Source organism: Marmota flaviventris, chromosome 13 (genome assembly GCF_047511675.1).
Source record: "Marmota flaviventris isolate mMarFla1 chromosome 13, mMarFla1.hap1, whole genome shotgun sequence".
NCBI classification, from domain to species: domain Eukaryota; kingdom Metazoa; phylum Chordata; class Mammalia; order Rodentia; family Sciuridae; genus Marmota; species Marmota flaviventris.
In genome coordinates, this window is record NC_092510.1 from 18,443,210 (window position 1) to 18,463,694 (window position 20,485).

Genomic DNA, 20,485 nt, shown 5'->3' on the forward strand with positions numbered 1-20,485 from the left:
TGGTCAAAAATCCCAGATCATTCTCAAAAGGCAGACATTTGCCATTGGAAGTATTTCTGTTTTCTTCTATATTTTTAAGAATTTCTTAGGCAATAGGACTTCATGTACCAGGTTGGTATTATCTTGACCACCAGAATAAAGAATTCAGATTTTAATATTGAAAAGCATCTCCTTTGTACATTTCCCTTTTAGTACTCTAAATAAAAATAAACATCTATATAATTTGAAATATTACTTTAGACCCTCATCATTATACAAAATACATGTATGAATATAAGAATTTGGTGTCAACATACCATATATATAATCAGAGATATGATAAATTATGATATAATGGTGTATTAAGAATTGTAATGCAATAATAAATTTTAAAAAGGTAAAAAAAGATGACAGATTTAGTCCTATCTTATCAATACTTATATTAAACATAAACGAACCTCCATTTAAAGGCAAAAAACCCCACAAAATTGATGATTAATGATTGTTGAGCATTATAGTGCAGAGGCATCACCAAAGGAGTTGCTAAAAATTAAAATTTCCAGGCCCTTAGCTTCTCAACCAGAGTCTTAGGTATAGGTTACGATTTTTTTTTTTTTTTTGATACTGGAGATTTAACCCAGGGGTGCTTTACCACTGTGCTATCCCCAACCCTTTTTTGTTTTGGTTTTGGTTTATTTTAAAACAGGGTCTTGCTAAGCTGCTGAGGCTGGTCTTGAACTTACTATCCTCCTGTCCCAGCCTCCTGAGCCCCTGGGATTACAGGCATACAACCACTGTGTCCAGCTCATTTTTAACAAGCACCCCAGAAAGCAAGTAATTTGCAGAGTACAGTTTGAAAGATTTAGATCTTTCACAGACATGTTGAGTTTCTTCATCCTGTTTATCAGTGTCTACACTGTGCATTATATTTAATTTTATTTAGCAGGGAGTGACCATGGTTAACTAATGTTCACTAACTACTTTCTGTGCACAAGTCTCCACAATAGATACCTAATCAAAATCAGGTTTTGAAAGCAAGAAAACTTGCTTTCAAAAACAAGAAATTTCAGATTTATTGCTATTGTCACTAAGTTTTACCAAGAAAAATGACATTGACGGTATGGAGAAGCCGCGGGGTTCTTAGCATTCCGAGAAACACTCAGGATATATGTCTCTTTGACCATTTTATGCACATGCACAGTGTCATTGTCAGTAGCTATGTCTTTTAGCACAAATAAGGAGATACAGATGTAAAATGGGAGACTAAAAATCTTATGTATTATCTCCATGCCCATAATTTTCCATTTCCTTTCTGAGACATTTCCCTTGATAAGAAGCTTTATGGAAGAGCTTTGCTGTATATATGAATAGTCAGAGTGTATAAACTAGACTCAAATTTATTACATATCTTTTCAGATTTAAATGGGTTGAGAAATGGGTCAGTCATAAATACTATTATGTATTTTACTATTACTGGTTTTAGAGGTTGTGCTTAAGTAACTACTGCTTTACTTAACTCAAGACTCTTGATTAAACTAAAATGAAAAAGAAAATCTCTCACTGGTAAATTAGTTCTCAGAATAGGTATACTCTGGGACTCTGAATTTATTCAGGTGTTATCCATTTATTTAATGTTGGTGAGCACAACAAAATGCACATGTGAAAGTTATGGTTTAATTGAAAAGCATACAGCATAATTTAACTAGACCCTCCTGCATCGTGCTAAAAGTAGCAGCATGTGGTGCTAAGTTAAAAAATCTAGTCATAAAAGAACTATGGCAAAGTTCAGCCAAGACCTCTGAGCCAATGTTTGGTCTTTTCAATAGGTCATGACTATATATTGGATAATTTATAAAACCTGGCACTGTACAGTATTAATACAGACAAGTTGAACACAACACACACACACACACACACACACATGCACACACAGTTCAAGAGAACCTCCTTACAAATCAGCAGTCACTTGATTTACAAATTCTTCTAAATACATGTAATCTAGTTCATGTGTCCTTTGGCTCTCATTCAGGACTTTTTACCCTCAACCTAGGATAGAAAAATAAGACTTTTCACCTGGTAGAAATCACCCTCTATTCATCACTGGAAGTCTAGTTGATCACTAAGTCAAAATGTAAACTCTAAAATTAAGAGATGGCCATGATGTTAGCAAATTGGTAGACATATTGACACCTTATTAAGCTATCATGGCATATGACAGTGGGTTTTCACGATTGAATAATTGCTCTGTCTGCTGGTTTCCTACAGATCTGTATGTTAGTGGCAACTTGGCTAAACCTGGGAGCTTAGAACAAGGAGAAAACTTTCCTCAACTTTTCTGACTGGCAACTTCTCCTTTCTCAGGCTCTCAACAGGTGGGACTAGCACACTAGAAATCAAACCGGGAAGCTTTATCTTGAGCTTTCTTTCTTATTGCCTGGCAGTTTACCAATCTTAACTTTTGTCCAGACATGAGCTTCAAGAAGTCTGAAGCAAACCAGCCCTTGTCGAGGCTAAGTGCTCCTCAAACTAGAACAGGGCCTTTTTCGCCTCTGGAAGGCTGAGAGGACATAGTGCCTTGTTTAACCATGGTGGTTCCTGGGCACTTACTAGCATGAATGTGCCTTGCCTTCTTTAAAGAGCTTTCTCAACTGTATCAAATATGTTAAGGTTTGTGAGAATACTTGTGAATTCTAACTATGGAAATCCAGTCTTGCAATGTTAACTCCGGACTTGAATTTTCAAAAGTATTCACCAACATTTTTCTATTTGAAGGAAGAGTCCCTATACTTAGCAAATAATGACCTGGTTAATATCCATTACATTTAGTTATCAATTTTTTTTTGCTTCAAATTAGAGCTAAACTCAGTCCTAAATTGCCTACAAAAACTTTAGATGTAGATATCATTATACTTATCACATGACATATCAGGCAATTTTGCTACCATTGATTGGGAAAATCAGTCTTAATTCTACCATGGATACGTTCAAATAGAATAGGAGTGGGAAAGGTGACTTTGGTTCAATCATTTCCAATAATTGTTCCTAGGGGAATACTAAGATTAAATGGTGAATTGCTAGACTCTATTTTTGTCCATGTATCTCCCTTAAGTACTTTGGAAGAATCATGACCATTTGTAAACTAGCCTTTAAGTGAAGCTCGAGTTTGATATCATAATAGCCAGTGAAATCATTTTTTAATTTCTAGGGAATATTGACTCAAGAAAAATCCCATGCTGATATACAGATACTTAAAATAATGCACTAAAATAATTCAAAAATTTCACTCAGACCTTGTTACCATAGCCTTCTTTCCACTGGCCATTCTTTGAAGTTTTTAAATGAAGCTTATTAAATAAACTATTATAATTAGAAAAGAAAAAGAAATTAGACACATGCATATAAAAGGAGGGGAGAGAATTATCACAGTTTTCAGTGGCATGATTGTGCACCTGAAAATCACAAGAGAACCAACTGAAAAACTACTATGAACAATAAGACTATCCAGTAAAGTACAGGAGTACAAAATAAAGAATCAAACACTGTCAACTTTCACATATTAAAAACCACCACCAGTTTAAATATGTGAATTATGAGTCAATTTTTTTAAAGTAGTAAAAAGTTTAAAATACCCAGCAAGAAACTTTTATGCTGGATCTACGTGAAGAAAATGGAGCCACATTACTGAAATATGAAAGAGAGACTTAAGTAAGAAGAAAGATACATCAGATTTGGATTTAGTAAACCTCAACGCCATAAAGGTTATGAATTCTTCTTATGTAAATTCATAAGTTTGAACAATCCTAATTAAAATATCAACATTTTTGTTGTATTTTTGAGATGGGATCTCATTATGTTGCCCAGCCTGATCTTGATCCCTTGGGCTCCAGGGATGATCCCACCTCAGTGTGCAGAGTAGCTTGAAATAGGAGGGTGCCGCCATGTCCATCTTCAAAGTTTGAAAACTAGGAAATCTGATTCTATTAAAGGCTTATCTTTAAAAATGGTTTTTTTTTTAAAGACAGGAAACTTTTAAAAGAACAATAACGCCATATTTCACTATCAATTTTAAAGCACAAAATCTTAGTAATTAAAACTTGGGGGGATCATACATAGACAAACCAATGCAATAAATAGAAAGTCTAAATACATTGAGAGAATTTAATTTGTGAACCAATCGCACCTCTACTCAATAGAGAAATGATAATATATTCAGTGAATGGTATCAGAATAACTGTCATTTCTAATAATATGCCCTATAATAAACTGTAAACGAATAAAGTATTTAATTATGAAAAATTATTCAAGTGATTAAATGACTAAATCTAAAGGCTTGATGTATGATTCAAAATCCAAAAGGAATACATGAGAGATTGATAATGTGGGCTAAGTATAAAAGACTTTTTATGGTACCAGGAGTCATAAATATCGGAGGAAAGGAATACAGTAATAGTCTTTCTTTAGCCAAATCTGTTCATTCAGGTACCATATATAACCTTCTCTTCACCTTCAGGAAACTTCCTTACTACGTTCTTTTCTTTTATGAAATTGTAAAAAGAAATACAGAGATTGATTTTATTTATCCCCGTATTTTATATGAACAGAGATAAAGTATATAGAATATATTTTTCATATAAAATAAGGGGTTAAATAAAAATCAATCTCTGTATTTCTTTGCAGTTTGCTCTTTTCAATGCATAGTATACCTTGCAAGTCACTCTGAATAGTACATTGTGAGTTTCCTCATTCTTTTTGTAATATGTTACATGGACATTCCATTATTAATTTATTTAACTATATCCTTGATAGAACTTTATGTCATTTTCAATAATTTTTCTCATAAAAATATTAGAAACACAACTCCCAATTTACTTAGAATAATATTTGACACACTTCTGAGAAATATAACATTCTTATTCAGGAAACAGGCATCACAAGAGGTATCATAAAAATCTTAAAATCATATCATAATTAAGTTAATAAAGGCATTGTTGATAAGTAGAATACTTTTCCTCCTACAAAAAATCTTAAAAGCAAATTTACTGTGATGTGACAGACAGCATTAAAAGACTATCTCATATAAAGTGAATATGAAATTATAATCATTATAATGATCAAATTACAGTAATTAGTATATAGAACAGAGAATTCATCTATGCCAATTCCACATACTAAAATGGTTTAGGCAATAGTTATCATATCAGTCACAATCCTCCCACCCACCCCTAAAATAATGACAATTCTTTACCATTCTATTTTTTCAACATTATGACCCAGAATTTGTTAAATGTAACATTTATTTTTAAATGATGATAGTGGACATAGGATTATGACAATACATTAATATTGATTCATGTACTCCTTTGTGCATACCCACCTATTTTACCAATATGGTTAACCTGATTACCTGCCAGATATTAGAATTAATATTTCATATGTATACTTATAATTTTTTTGTCCAAAGTTTCTCTAAGATATAAAAGAATTACATAGTGTGTTTAAAAAAACATGAAAGAATTTGACCATGCTTGGCACAGAAATTTGTTGGTCACAAGAAATTTTATCTTTTTGAAAGGATCTTTGAAGGACTCTCCTGGTGGTTTTATAATTGTAATGTTTATCTTGTTTCTGAATTTTGATTTTGAGACTATACTAAGGTCAACTTTCCTGAAGATCACCCGAAAAATAAGAGATCTGCTGGTTGGAGACTTGCCTTGACTTTTTCATAGCCACCAAGAAAGTCATTGTCACACATTTTCATATAGCATCCCAAACAGGTGTACACAAAATTTTCAATAGTGATTTCTCACTCTTTGGCAGTTTAATGTTCTATCTTTGGAGGCTGCTGTAACCATTTCCTATTTATCAAAGTATGAGATAGCACAACCCATTTTATATTTTCAGTTGATTTAGCATTAATACTGCTTTGAGAATTTCCCAAATTGGATATTGATAAGCTAAATTATTAAAGATTCTACATATCTAGGAAATGTGTTTCCAACACATTTAGCATTACCCACATTTGAGCAGTGACTAACAATATGTTTATGGGTTCCAAGGAGAATGTTCCAATGGCTCACCAGAAAAAAGATTTTAGTATCTGGCCATCTCTTTCACAGATCGAGGTGGTCATAACTCAGTGTGAAGGAACTGAGCCACTAAGTATGCCTTTGCCCAAAAGAAAATTCATATTATTTTTTTGGAAACTGTATGTACATACAGAATGAAGATGTCTTCTTAAAAACTATTTGGTAATTTTTTAAAACTAGAAAGATTTCAAAATATCCATTTCCATATTTAATGGGGTTATACAAGTAAAAGTTATCACATCCTGTGTGATTTCTCTAGAACAGGAAGGAATGAAGCAAAAGATTAAATAGAAGAATAATCATAGGCAATCAAGGTAGAAAACATAGTCCTCAGGTCAGGCTGACCTCAGCTAAAATCCTGGCTGTGCCATTTGCAATGTGATTTTGGACCAGTTACTTTATGTCTCCCAGCTTGTTTCCTCATGTGTAAAATGAGTATAATGTTAACTCCCTTAGGGAGGTTTGTGTAAGGATTAAAGAAGGTAATTGCCAAGCACAAGACTGGCATATAGTAGGTAATTAAAATTTTTTGTTTCTTCTTTTCTCTTTACTAATTTCCCATGGAAACAGAAAACCATCAGTAGCACTCACTCATTTCTGGACTATATTGCTTATAGTTATATGCAATAGTAAGTCAACTTGATTAAATTTCATCCTCCAGCCTTATTCAGATCTAAATCATTCGAAACACTTTTATATGTATCTCTTATTATCATAACACAAAAGATGTCCGGGGAAGCACATTCCATAGCACTTATCAGCTGGACACAGTGTTTTACTACTTTCCCGTCATCATCATTTTCAATGTTGTGAAACAGAAGTTCTTTTGTCTTCATTGAATCACAATTTTTTCACCTTCTGTCATCAGGATGATGCTGGCCAATTGATTCTCAAACCATATAATCTTTCTCTATTTTTTAATAACAACTTTCTAATGAGAATGATAGGGCTTACCTCATTCCCAAGAGAGAATATGAGAATATTTGTGGAATATTTGAAGAACTAACTTGATAGGCAACTGAAAATTGTCTAGTTTAAAAAGTATATGGACTTAGCATTCAACTTTGTTTCAATTGGAAATAAAGTGACATTCTAGCTATTAGGAACTACACAAGGATCAACCTAAAATTGATTTTTAAATGTTGCAATTGTAGTTTTATTTAAAAAATCAGACTGATATATCATGCAAAAGCAAAATTCTAATACACTGATAGAAATCAGTGTGGTAAGGTGTCAGTTTTCTTTGGTTCCCTTCCCTTATCATTTAGCAACCTCTACTTTTCTTTCACGTGTTCTCTCCCCACCCCTCTATCCTCTCCCTTTCTCTCTAAGATTGTTTATTAAAAATGTCATTTGAATTGCTGTTGTAGAGAATTTGAAAAGTCTTCAAGAAACCAAATGCCACTGGCTGCTGTTTGATGGGTGCCTCTACCTGGTCTGATGCCAAATCCACCAAACTTAGAAACAATCAAAAACACTGCAGTCTTAATTGGAGAGATACTACTTTTGTGTGGGCACTGGAATGCAGACAATACCTGATGTCTGGAAAGGGAAAATAAACAGAGGTAAATGACCAAGTTTATTTTGGCAGGATGTGCAAAAACACAGACCAACTGTCCAGCCAATCTGATAGAGTCAGAAGAAGTCCTACACATTTATACAGTGACCAAAAAGGAAATAAGAACTTGACATTCAGGAAGCAAGAAAGGAAAGGAAGAGCAGGTAACAAAACATGTATTCTCAGCAGTTCAGGAACATTGCTTTATGTGTAAGCCTCTACTTGATTAGTCCCTGCCCCAAAGCTTCAGTCAGAAAGCAAAAACAAACTCTTTGCTAAGGATACATTATAATTTGATTGCAGTCTTATCCTATTAGAATAAGCCAGAACTGTTCATGGGCTTCTTAGGCAAAGTTTTTTCTTCAACAATTATTACATTAAAAGACAAAGTAAATGTGTGCATGAGATTTGGTGAGGATGCCTACAAGTCTGTCAGTTCAATTCATTTACCTTACAAATGAAAAAATCAAAGGTCAGAGACCACTGATTTTTCCAAGACTACTTTGCTAGCTGAAGTGAAACTAGTCAGAGAACCCAGGATCCTTGCTTCCCAGTTAAGGGTACATTTCCCTATATTCCAATAATAATTCATGTACTTCCACTCAATAATTCATATACTAGTATTCTTCCTTCCCTCCTTCCTTTACTGAAATAGAGATTGAAGAGCATTGTCCAGGAACCTCCATTATTGCTTATTAGCAGTTCTTCACCATTCTGCCCAGTCTTTCATTCCCAATGGGTGAACCTCAACTCACATGGAATATATGCAGATTTTGTCATGTTGCAGTCATTTATTGTCTTGTATCTTATACCCTCTACTTAGGAAAAAAAGTTATCCTAAAGTTGCATGCATCGTTATTCATGTTTTCATATGTGTAGGTGTTATTCTGGCTTCCCTGTTTACCTCTGCATTGTGATAAAAATACTGTCATGTTAAAAGCAAGAAAAGATTTTCTGGACTTTTCATCAAGTCACAACTTCGGGAATTCTAGTCCTTTTGAAAATGTCTTTCTCTCTCCCAGGTATTCTGGAATTCTCCAAGAGTGCCATAGGTGTTGATATTTTCCACTTTCCTCCCTTGACTCCTGACTGAAAGGTCACATTCCAATTCTTTAGCCTTCGGCTGGCCGTCCATCTTTGCGAGATTTGGATTCTATCATATCTTGAGGATCCATGGGATATATCTGCCAGGAATCTGAAAGACTAAAGAAGCTGCTACTCAGCCATTTTGACACCATATCAAAGCTTCTGTCCTCTGCAGCTGAACTGCACTAAATCTTCTTGTGCTGCTGAATTAAATCTGCTAAGGTCACCCCAGCACCAAAGTTACCATCTTGTCTACCTTCACCATTCTGTTTTCTAAATTCTAATGAGGAATATGCTAAGAAATTGCTCTTTGTCCTCCTCTTCTCCCACCAGAATTTTTTGTTAACTGAGGCAGCCTTTCTGTTTGCTCATCACAGAGTAGCAAACAGACCTGGAATGGACACCGGAAGCCCTTGGAGTCTCTCAGATGACTTCATAGTGCTGTATTGCTCTTGAGTCAAAGCTGTCTGCCTCTTACTTCTCTTCCTTTGGAATGATTTATTTACTAGCAGATTTTTCTTGTTCCCTTGCACAACTAAGATTCCTGGCAGACATATATACATATATATGTAATGGAACCCAAAGCACACAACAATACACAGGGTCAAAGACTTTGGAAAAGCAGCCTACATTCTGCCCACTCAACTATGCACTCATGACTATCTACCTAAGAGAGCATCATTTGCAGGCAGACTCTGGCCTTGCCCAAATTCCTAGTGGAGCTTCAAATAAGAACTCCTGCTATATGGAGAACAGAGACCCTAACTTATATTTCTTTTGTATATGACTCAGCATGTGACCCAGTAGAGATCATAAAAGCTACTCACTCTACTGATATCTGCTAGATGAAATGTGTAAGGGGACAGATGGTTCATACTTAGGTAAATCTCTCTCCCTGGCAGCCTCAGGAAATATTATGAAGGTGAAAAAGATAAAGGATTTTCTAAAGTGCAAAATGCTGGCTTTCTCTCAAGCTCTAGGATCAAATTCAATTAAGCCCCATGACATTTCCTTCCCTGTTCCTATACTGAAGACTGGATGTACTGAGCTCAGGACCGTACCAGCTATTATTTTATGAGATAATCTTGGTACTCCTGTCATTGAACATTCCTAACCAGCACTATGTAATGTTATCCTTTGCTTTCTTCAACATATAAAAATTTCACAAAATAAGTTATGTGTTACAGGATTCAATGCGTCATCTCATTGCAAAAACACTGAAATGCAAAGAGGAGGTCCAATGACTCTTACCAAAACTCAGAATTTCAGAACACTGAGTTGCTCACCTTCCATTTTCCCTTTTCCCCTTGGTCTGTGGAACTATGCTAGATAACGAGCGAAGACTGTCTGAATGTCCCATAGATTGTTTGATTCTAAACAGTGCCTTATTGCATGCAGTCAGCAAACCTTTGCTTTCTTCATCTTGCTTTTTACAAGTCTATGCTTCCTTCCAAAAAGTTGTTCAGTTTATCGTAAAAGTTCACCGGCTCACCATTTACCCACAAAAGTCTTGGAACCCACATACAAAGACTAAACTCTGTCTCACAAAAAGTCAGACAATCCAGCCAAGGAACCAAAGTGGTTCCCACCCTTCACACTTGCCACACCCGTCAGCCAACAAATCCCCTCCTGACATAAAAGTCCCTCTCCCCCACTCACCCCAGAGTAAATCCCCTGTTGGCAGGAAGCCAGACTGAACAGATGTGTCTGCCACCACTTCCTGGGGTGGGGTCAGGCTGCACCAGCTTTGATCAACCAAAAGAAGGAATTTCCAGTGTCAAGGGCCTGAGGCAAAGAATGCCCGTGGTCTACCCCAAGAGGTAAAGGGACCAGGGATTAAAAAGCAACTAGGAGCATCCCAACCGGGGAGAACAGCACAAAAGACTCCTGCACCCAGAGAAGTGATGTCTTACTCATTCTTCTCATTTCTTGGGAAGTTACGCAAATGCAAATTAGCCCACCTTTCATGGCCAGAAGCTCTTTCTGAGGAAAGAAAATGTCTTGACATTGTTAAGTCCTTTCTGTTAATCATTCTTGTTAGTAAACTGGATACTGTTAAAGGATATTAATTCTTTTGCAACTTAAGTGTAAATACTAATTAATGTCACCACAAGTACTATTGGACCAGGCCTGGATCATGAATCCTCCATGGATCACTCTGGTGGCTCATCTAGGGACAGTCAGTTTTCCCTGCCTCCTTCCTTAGAATTACATATAACAATTTCTTGATGAGCTTTTGAAATCTGCCATATCAGAGTGCCTTATTTGAAGCTGTGCTTACAAAACTTGAGATGCTTAAAAATCATGGCAACATTACTCACTGACATTGAATGAAACTTCCATGCAAAATAAAATATCTTTCTAAGTCAGCTGAGCTTTGCTATGCCGTGACACTCAGAAAACCCATCCATCACTGAACATTCTGATTTATTCCTAGTAGAAATCCACATGGCGTTTGTGTTGGAGATCTTGTTAATCAAAATAGGCTAAGTATTACAATAAACAATACCAAATCTCAGCATTTCAGATCCATTGATTGCATACTTCCCAGTCCTATGCATGTTGGTAGGGATGGGTATGAAAGAGAGGAGAAAACTCTACACTAACAAAAACCCTGTTCTTTCCTTCTAGTGTATCTGCCATTAGGCTTTGGAATCCTCTAAAGATTTTCTGCATATGACCAGCATATGAGAGAAAATAAAGAACAGGAGCATTATTTGGAGGTAGTTGCTGCTGTACATCACTTTTGGCCATATTCCTTTGGTCTTATGAAACTGCAAGGGAGGCTGGAAAAATGTAATTAAGTTTGGTGTCCAGAAGAAAAAAAAATGCTGGTTAATAATATCTGCAGAGTTAAAATATGTTTTAGGTCAAAGTTTTGGGTAAGAATTTTTCCAATAAATGAGAGGACCTTTATATTCTCAAGGAAAGGGTCAGTCTATTATAGGTTAGAAAAAATGTACAGCCTTTTTCTGACAATATAGTTTTTCACAATGTTTTCAAAACTTTCAAGTGGTAGAAACTCCAGTGCTATAGTTTGGATCTTGAATGCCCCCCAGAGATGCATGTATGGAAGGCTTATCCACAGCATGGTATTATTGGCAAGCAGTGAAAACTTTAAGATGTGGTATCTCGGATAGGATCTTGGGTCAGAGAAGAAAATGAGATACTATTGAGAGTCACTATAATTTAAATGAGCTCATGATTGGATAATAGTGTTGTATCCATGTAGATTTCCTGATTTGGAGTATTGAATGTTTTTTTTTTTTTAGTTGTCAATGTATCTTTTATTTTATTTACTTAATAAAAAGGATTTATTTACTTAAGAAAAGGTTACTGGGGGATAACTAAAAACAAAGAGGTGAAAGAATAGAAAGAATCCTGATGTAATAAATTGGAATTTGAAGTAGCAGTATGGTACCTCAGTATGGTGTGTTACATGAATAATCTTATATGTGTACACACATACATATACATGTTTACATGTATGTATTTATATATAGAAATGTGTGACAGATTCATACAGAAAAATGTAGACATAAAGATGTGACATTAATTAATGCCAATTAATAAATATTTTAATGTACATATATGTAGACTTTTATTTCCTAGCTCTGTCCAATGAGAATACCTAGAAGTAATGACACCCCAGTTATAATGAGCACACTAAGCATCTGGATTTTAGCTTCTAAATATCCTCCTCTACCAAAGCAAACCAAAGTTCCTTTAAGGATTTTAAGTAACCAGAGCTGGGACGGGAAAAATACAGGATAAGCCTAGAACATGTATATGTGCCAGAAATAAGAGAATAATCAATGGACACATATAAAAAAAGACATAGGAACCAAAATAAGTACCTAAGAATCAACTGGAAGAAGCTTAAATCCAGAAGAATTTTGTTATCAAAATAAATAATGATGTTAATACATTAGTCTATATTAATAGATACAGATGAATAAATTTTCTAATACATGAATAAGTAAATCAACAGGAAAGAAAGGTAAGCTCTTCCATGGAGCAGAATTTCAATCAATAAATGTAAAGAGAAGGACGGAAATAGAGACTCACCAAGTAGCAAATATCACAGTGGTAGATAATTGAGAAGGGAGACTTTAGAGTATACTACTGCTGGGTAGAGGTTGGATGAGGAACAGTGTTGGCATAATTTCACAAGATCTCTGCAAAATATACAAACAGTAAATTAGAAAGAGCAAAAGTGTGCGTTTAAGGTGGAGAAACTTGACAGACCCCAATATAACCAGGTGACCACAATGAATGTTCCTAGGAATGAGGTGGGTTGATCTGCTGTGCCTCTTGTTTTGATGCACTGAGAACATAGCATCACTTCCATGATTCCCTGCAAAGAACACATGATCTGGTCTGGTTATGAGGAAACAGTGGCAGATGAACCAGGTCCAGAGTCTAGATGTAAATTGGGAGACCTGTACCCTTAGACTTACAACGACATGAAAAACAGCAAAAGACTGAGGAACTCTTCCAGACTGAAGTAGTCTTTTGGATAGGATCTTGGGTCAGAGAAGAAAATGAGATACTATTGAGAGTCACTATAATTTAAATGAGCTCATGATTGGATGATAGTGTTGTATCCATGTAGATTCCTGATTTGGAGTATTAAATGTTTTGGGGGTTTTTGTTGTTGTTGTTGTTGTTTTTTAGATGTCAATGGATCTTTTATTTTATTTACTTATTTATATATTCCATTGAGAATGGAACCCACGGTGCCTCATGCATACCAAGAAAGCACTCTACCAATAAGCCACAACTCCAGTCCTGCATGATAGTTTTTTTAAGAGACTACCCTTGAATGGGAAATACATTCTGGAGTATTTCAAGATTATCAGCACCATTTTGTAGTTTGCTCTCTAAAGCCTTGAGAAAAACACTAATGATAAAAGAAGTTTATAAGTGAATGACCTTGTAAACTTGACAGTATATTAACATTCGCAGAATCCAGGCAAGGGAGATACAGAAGTTTTCTGTACTATTATGGCAAATTTTTGTTAAGTGTGAGGTTATTTCAAAAGACATAACTAACAAAAAAATAAACTTTTTCACTGAAAATAGTGCCTCTAGATATCAAATGGGATCCACTTGTTTGTTTGTAGTAACCCCAATAAAAATTTAAATTATTTTTAAGTATTTTGTGGTTGAACTGTTTTTTTTTTCCAAGTGCCATTCCATTTCAAGGCTGGTTTTATGGAATCCAAGATTTCATTTGTGTTATACAAATCTAACTTTTATTAAGTACATTGTAAGCTTTTGTTTACCGGTAGTATGCAACTTTTATTGAGCATATGAAAATTGCTTACTTATATTGTTTCACTTGATCTTTATAATAACAGTACAGCTTAGGCTACCACTATTTTCCCCTTTGTTAATTAGTAAACTGAAATATATTTAATTAATAAACAAATATAGGATTAAGTTTGACTGTATATGACCGGAAAAACTAAAAGACAGTAACTTGTACAAATTTGAGGTTTATTTTACTCACATCTAAAGGACATCTGAAGGTATGTAGTTCAGGATACATTGTTTGGTCCTGGGCTCTTGTTTTTCTACTCTGTAATCTTTAACACATGATTGACATTTCTAAAATCAGATCACACTCAAGGATGACTACTGGAGCTCCAGCCTCTCACCTACATTTCCACAGAGCAGTAAAAAAAAAAAAAAAAAAAAAATGAAGTCAGAAGCAAGGACACTCTTACTGTTCTCTTTCCTTTTAATTAGCTTTCCCACAAAGTCCCAATCTTTGCTTCCTTTGTGGCCTAAATTGTTGCATGGCCACACTCAGCTGCCCATAAACTTGGTAAATGTCATGGTTTTGCTGGGCACATTGCTCTGAATTCTGTTAGTGTAGAATTCCCTTGATCAGGGAGGCAAGGAGCAATCTCTGCCAAAGAAAGTATTTATCCAACGTCACTCAGCTAGTAAGCTGAGAAAACTCAGTTGTCTAAATCCAAAGCTTGGGTGTCTGATATGATAAATTGCTCAGACCTGCAGGAGCTAGCACTCCTGGTGCAGGCATCAGAGATCTGTGCATGGTCAATAGTTACTACCAGCTGACCTTGGCATTCCCCCCACACTCTACCACGTGGCTTCAAGGTCATTAAAGGTCTTAGACAAAAGTCAGCACAGGAGCCAGAATTAGAGAGGAAAAAAATGCATAAGCATGTTGTATCAGGGAGGGTTGTATACCTGAGCACACATGAAATGTCCTCAGTAATCATTGGTTAGGCAATTAATAGTGAGTGGGGGTCAAAGTCATGTGACTATTGTTATGGTCCCTGTTTTCTCCATCCTGGGGAATGGCCTGAGCGACACAGAAGATCTGTAGATGTAATAGGGACTTCCCCATATTTTTCCAGAGTCTGAGGACAGAAGGGAGGTATAGAAGCAGCTGGAAACTTGGGGGCAATTCTTCCTTTATACAGTTTTCCCTGCACACATCTGAAAACTCTTCCCATAACTACAATACTCACACTTTCTGCACACTAAGTATGAAACATCTGTACCTACTCCTGATCTGTAGAAAGTGGATTGAAGGTCTTCACCTCTACTCTAAGGTCCTCTAGAAGTGCTTAGAGGTGTCTGCAGGGAGGCTGCCAGATGTCAATTGTCTACAACTAGACACCAAGCCTCAGCCTATCAAATTACCTGGAGGCCTGTGAAGACCTGCTGAAGCTGCACTCTGCATGCCCCAAGCCTCTCAGGAAACTGGAGAAAACTGAGGAATTGCAAGCAACAGCAAAAGATCGGGTTTTTTTTGTTTGTTTGTTTGTTTTGGTTTCTTTTTTACCACTCAAGCTTGGGGGTAAAAAAAAAATGACATGTTCTTTATTCACTCTCTGTACAATTTTACTTTCATAGTGAAATCTTTTTAAGCCAGAGGAGGGAAAAATAAAGTCTCCCCAAATGGTCCAAAATAGAATTGCTTTTGGCTATTTCCAAATCTAAAAGAATGAGCCAAAACAATTTCAATCAAATCTTTTTTTAAAAGCAACAACAACAACAACAAATTTCCCCTGAGAGTGAGGTTGCGAAGGTCAAGGTCTAACCTGATGTAAACAAAAATGTCTCAGTAGAGCAGAGTTAGAGGTTAAATAAATGTTTCTGACAACAGGGATTAAAAACAGAACCATTAAAGATAGATTTTGCTGCCTGTGTAAAAAAGAAAAAGTAATGACTGCCTTTAATCTTTTCTCTGAGTTCTGAGTGAGAAATACTGTTTTGTGAACACACTGCAGGAATAAAAATAAAAAGAGATTTATGGTTTAACATATGAATGAAAATAATCTAGACAAAAGTAAGAAAAATACTCCACCTAAATATGTCTTGATCACTTTAGTAAGATATATGGTCCTTAAATTTTTATTTTTAAACTGTATTTATCTCTTTCCAAGTAACACATGCTTATTGATGGCAAAAAAAAAAAAAAAAAAAGATAAACAAAACTAAAAATCACTTCTAACCTAAATGCCCTCTAACATTAATTTATCCTAGCATTTTAGAGTATTTTCATGTTTCTTTTCTATGCATATTTATACATATACCATAATTTCCTCTAGCATCATAGTGTATATTCTATTCAGTAATATCTCTTCTTACTCAGCAAGTCAAGTAAACCTTATCTTCTGTACCATTTAATACTGTTCTAAAGCATTCTTTTTAATTAATAAACTTATTTATTTATTTAGTGGTAGAAGCGATTGAACCCAGGGTTTTCACAGGCTAGGTGAATGATCTACCCCTGAGCTACATTCTTTTATTTTGAGACAGGGTCTCACCAAGTTAGCCAAACTTCAAATTGCAATCCTCCTGTTTCAGTCTCCTGAGTATCTAGGATTACAGGCATTCAAAGCATTATTTTAAATTGCTGTAGATGAGGTCCATCTTATGTGTGTACATGCATAACTTCTTTCACAACTCTTATTTTCATCTGAATATACATTAATTTTAAGTTTTTGCCATTATCAGGTGTGCAATTTGGATTTTTGAATCCCAGTGTAAATGATTATAATTTTTAACTTATTTTTTTTTTAGGATAGTTTTGTAGGAGGGAAATTACTGGACCAAATGACATGAGCATATTTAGGGATTTGGAAATCTGTTTCCCAAATGGTATCTAGAAAAGGGTTCCAGTATTGTTCACATAGGCAGGGTGAGTACCCATATGCATATGTACCCTCATAAATATACATATGGGCTATGTATAACTATTTGAATATGTAAAATATTTTAATTGCTTTAATTTCTAGTAGAGTTAAACAGTTTCCCCATGAATTTAGTATTTAGTAAACTCTCTTTTTTGAGTCATTGTTTCTTGATACCTTTGTTCACTTATAGTACATTTATATTGTTTCATTAGTATGTTAGAACTTATATATTCCAAGTGACAAATATTCTCACCAGTTTTTCATTTGTTTAACTTGTTTAAGGCTATTTTGTTGTTACTATTGTTGTACAAAATACTCAAGTTTTAAGTAGTCAAATCTATTACTCTTTTCATTCATTTGTCTTCATATTTATAATGGCCTAGCCTATTCCCAATTCGATAAATATTCTGTATTGCTCAGTTGTATCTTTTAAATTTAAGTTACATTATAGCTTAAGGAATTACAAAACATCCTGGCTTGGGGATCTCTATGTGATAATTCAGTCCACTCAGTGGGGCCATTGTCAAGGGAAATAACCAACATGTCCCAGGCTTCTGTAAACAGATGGGATTTCTGATACGATAACACAGGAAATAGAAGGGAGTAAAAGATTTTTGAACAATGGGGGAAACTGTTCCTTTCAGGCAAAAGCCAAAGTGGTCTTGATGACTGTTCCCAGAACCAACTCATAATATCTGAGAAAGAGAAACCATTTTTAGGTGACAGGCAACTATAATAGGCATTGGAAGAAAGTGAGTCTCCACATGTGTGAAAAAGCAAATAGAAAACAAAGATATGTAAAGACTTGGTGAAACAACTATATTCAACAGTTAAGCTTTGAGTAATTGTTTTTGAAAAGGCAGAGAATTTGCCTCACTTACTGTGAAAGACCTGATAAAAGAAGATGGCATTTGGGTTAATTTAGAGTCTCAGAAAAAGACCAACAGATAGCAAAGGACACAAGGAGAAAAACACGAGGAGAAGTTGGGGTTTATTTTCCTTCAGTAGGACCAAGGAAGACCTCAAGATGTTTTTGTATCACATTTGGCTAGCAACTTGCACCAACTCTCAGTATGTTCTATCTGTGCTATCATTTCAGCATGGTTGTTAAAATAGTGCTTAAACTTAAACTTCATGCCATAGTGTGGGTTCAGTCTCAATTTTTTTCTATTGTTTTACAAAAATGAATTCAAAGAACTCACTCAGATATACTTAAATGCAATATTGTAATTCACATAGTCTAGTGTGACATCCGTTCTTGGGATCAAGAATTAGATCCCAAGCACTAAGTAGAGATTCCCCTTCAGGAAAGTAGATAGGCAAACTGTTGACAGTCTGGGAATGTCATGGTGACAGTAGATCAGGAGCCAACCATGGACTGGATTGGAGTAAGGCAAAAACACTTGTGATGTGAGGATGATATATTCAGAGGAAATTATTTGGACAGAATATGTATAATGTAGTTATCAAGTGCTCAGGTGCTGATGTCAGAAATAGCTTCAAATAGAATCTTCCTACTTTCTATTTGTAAACCATTGTGCAAACTGTGCTAATTTCTCTGAGCATCAGATTCCCAATCTGTACAAGAGGGTTAATGTTCTCAACACTACAGAGTTGAAGTAGAGATTAAATGAGATAATATGTATTAGACATTTAGCAATCATCTAGTCACATAGCCACAATTATTTATTTTCTCAATAATGAGGTACTATTTTTGCTATTATAAACATGTGAAAATTCAAGCAAAATTCAAGTTAAATGATCACTCTAATATCTGACTATGATAAGTAATTGGTTAATATTCCATCAATTATTATTGTTAATAAAATCTAAAATAAAAATACAAAAAGTACAATTAGAGTAAAAGTTCTCACCTAACATGACATTACAAAATTAGGGAGAGAATAAAAATACAGTCCTTGGCAGTTTCATTTAAATTTTCATTGTTCATTTGACTAACAATAATCTTTTTTCATTATATAGCCAAACCAGATGTGGATTCACTATTCAACATTCATAGAGCCCATTTCATGTCTTGGGAGTTAATTTAACTGTTCTCACTTAAATTCTCATTGAACCTTAGCATCACCATGGGATGAGCGCTATTATTAATCACAACTTATACAAAAGAAAATAAAATCACTACACATTTAAGAAAACTGTGAAATCAAATAGTGACTAAATGTTTGAGCTGCAATTTTCACCTTCTTGTTTCCAAGTTGATATTCTGTCCTTATAAAACAACAGAAAGGGCCCTATTTCCTCTAGCAAAGTTCTCTTCCATTACTTAAGAAAACATGTTTCCACCATTGACCAAGTTTGGGATCTGCTAACTCTTCCTCCAAAGAGGAGTTTTCTTTGACCTCTGCATGTGCAGAATGCTCAACCTTGATTGATGTATGACTTTCCAGGGATGGCAGCAGTAAACACATTCACCATCATTTTGGGGCCCATTGCATATGGAACCAACACACAGAAGCAAATCCTCTCGTCAAGTGCACACCAGGTACCAAGACAAAGAACTGACAAGGCATGTGTAAAAATGCTGCAATCCTTTGCAATTGCCATGTGCCTACCAGAGCCCGCCATTTTTGTCTTATATGAGTTTTACTTCTTGAGTCCTCAGAAAACAGTTGGGGACCCTATCTTCTTTACTATATGCCTTATGCATGAGCACAAGTGCCAGTAGAGCCTCAATTGGATGGTATTGCTTGCTTGCCTCTTAGCGATTTGTCTCAAACTGAGCAAAAGAACTGAAGGCTGAACGGGTAATGCTGAGAGCTGGCAAGACGGGTAATGTATACACCATAAAGTAAACAAGGAATTAATTTGTTGTAAACTTTCAACTCAAAAGCAGCCTTCCTTACAAATGTAACTGAAAAGATAGAGGAAGAACCATTAAGATCTGGGTAGAAGTTTTCATAGTTTTGGTTTTGTATTCACTGGAGACTTTTGGAGTTGGGGTGGGGGGGGAAATCAAAATAAAGGAATGGATTGTTATAATAATACTATAACTTGCAGATTGTGGGGTGAGTAAAGCATATAGATATATACATTTCTCTTTAAGAATTCAGATAGAAAAATCTGAAAATTAAGGTCGGTCTGTAGAGGAAAAGAGAGTTAGACCTAAGAGCGCCTGTTGGGAATTTAAAGAATAAAAAAAACATGTTGAAAACTTTCATCAAAGGAAAGATCCCCAAGGGGCCTGGTCTTGGGAGGCCAATGGCCACTTCCACCTTTCTGTATGATCCTAGAGAGCCAAAGCCCACTGGGTACTTATTTCAGATTTGGGGAAAGGATCCATAGGACGAGTGACACAAAAGGGGGCTAGGTTATGTGTTGGGGTGAGGTTCCCTTAGGAAAGTAAGGAAGTCAAGGAAGGTAAGGAAGACCTGAAGCACAGCAAGGCTTAGATGTACCCAGAAGAGGAGGCCAACAGATTACAAAGGCTCTGCTGGGGCTGGCTCTGGTTCAGAGGCTAGGAGCATAATCCTAGTTGTACAGTCCTCTCTACAGTTATTTAGGTGGTAATGTTGTTATCATGTGGATCTGAGGTGTCCCTCCAAAACTCACGTGTGAGACAATGCAAGAAGGTT

General features: G+C 35.5%; 1 long non-coding RNA gene across 9 annotated transcripts in view; it reads right to left on the reverse strand.

Annotated features, from left to right (window-relative positions):
* LOC139701551 (uncharacterized) overlaps window positions 1–14,312 on the reverse strand; it is a 225,985-nt gene extending 211,673 nt beyond the window's left edge. For all 9 annotated transcript variants that reach the window (XR_011704076.1, XR_011704079.1, XR_011704080.1 and 6 more), the window contains exons 1-2: window positions 14,225–14,312; window positions 12,778–12,887 (exon numbers count right to left, since the gene is read on the reverse strand). This is a non-coding gene — a long non-coding RNA (uncharacterized lncRNA). The remainder of the gene's footprint in view (window positions 1–12,777; window positions 12,888–14,224) is intronic.
* Window positions 14,313–20,485: the final 6,173 nt, after the last annotated feature.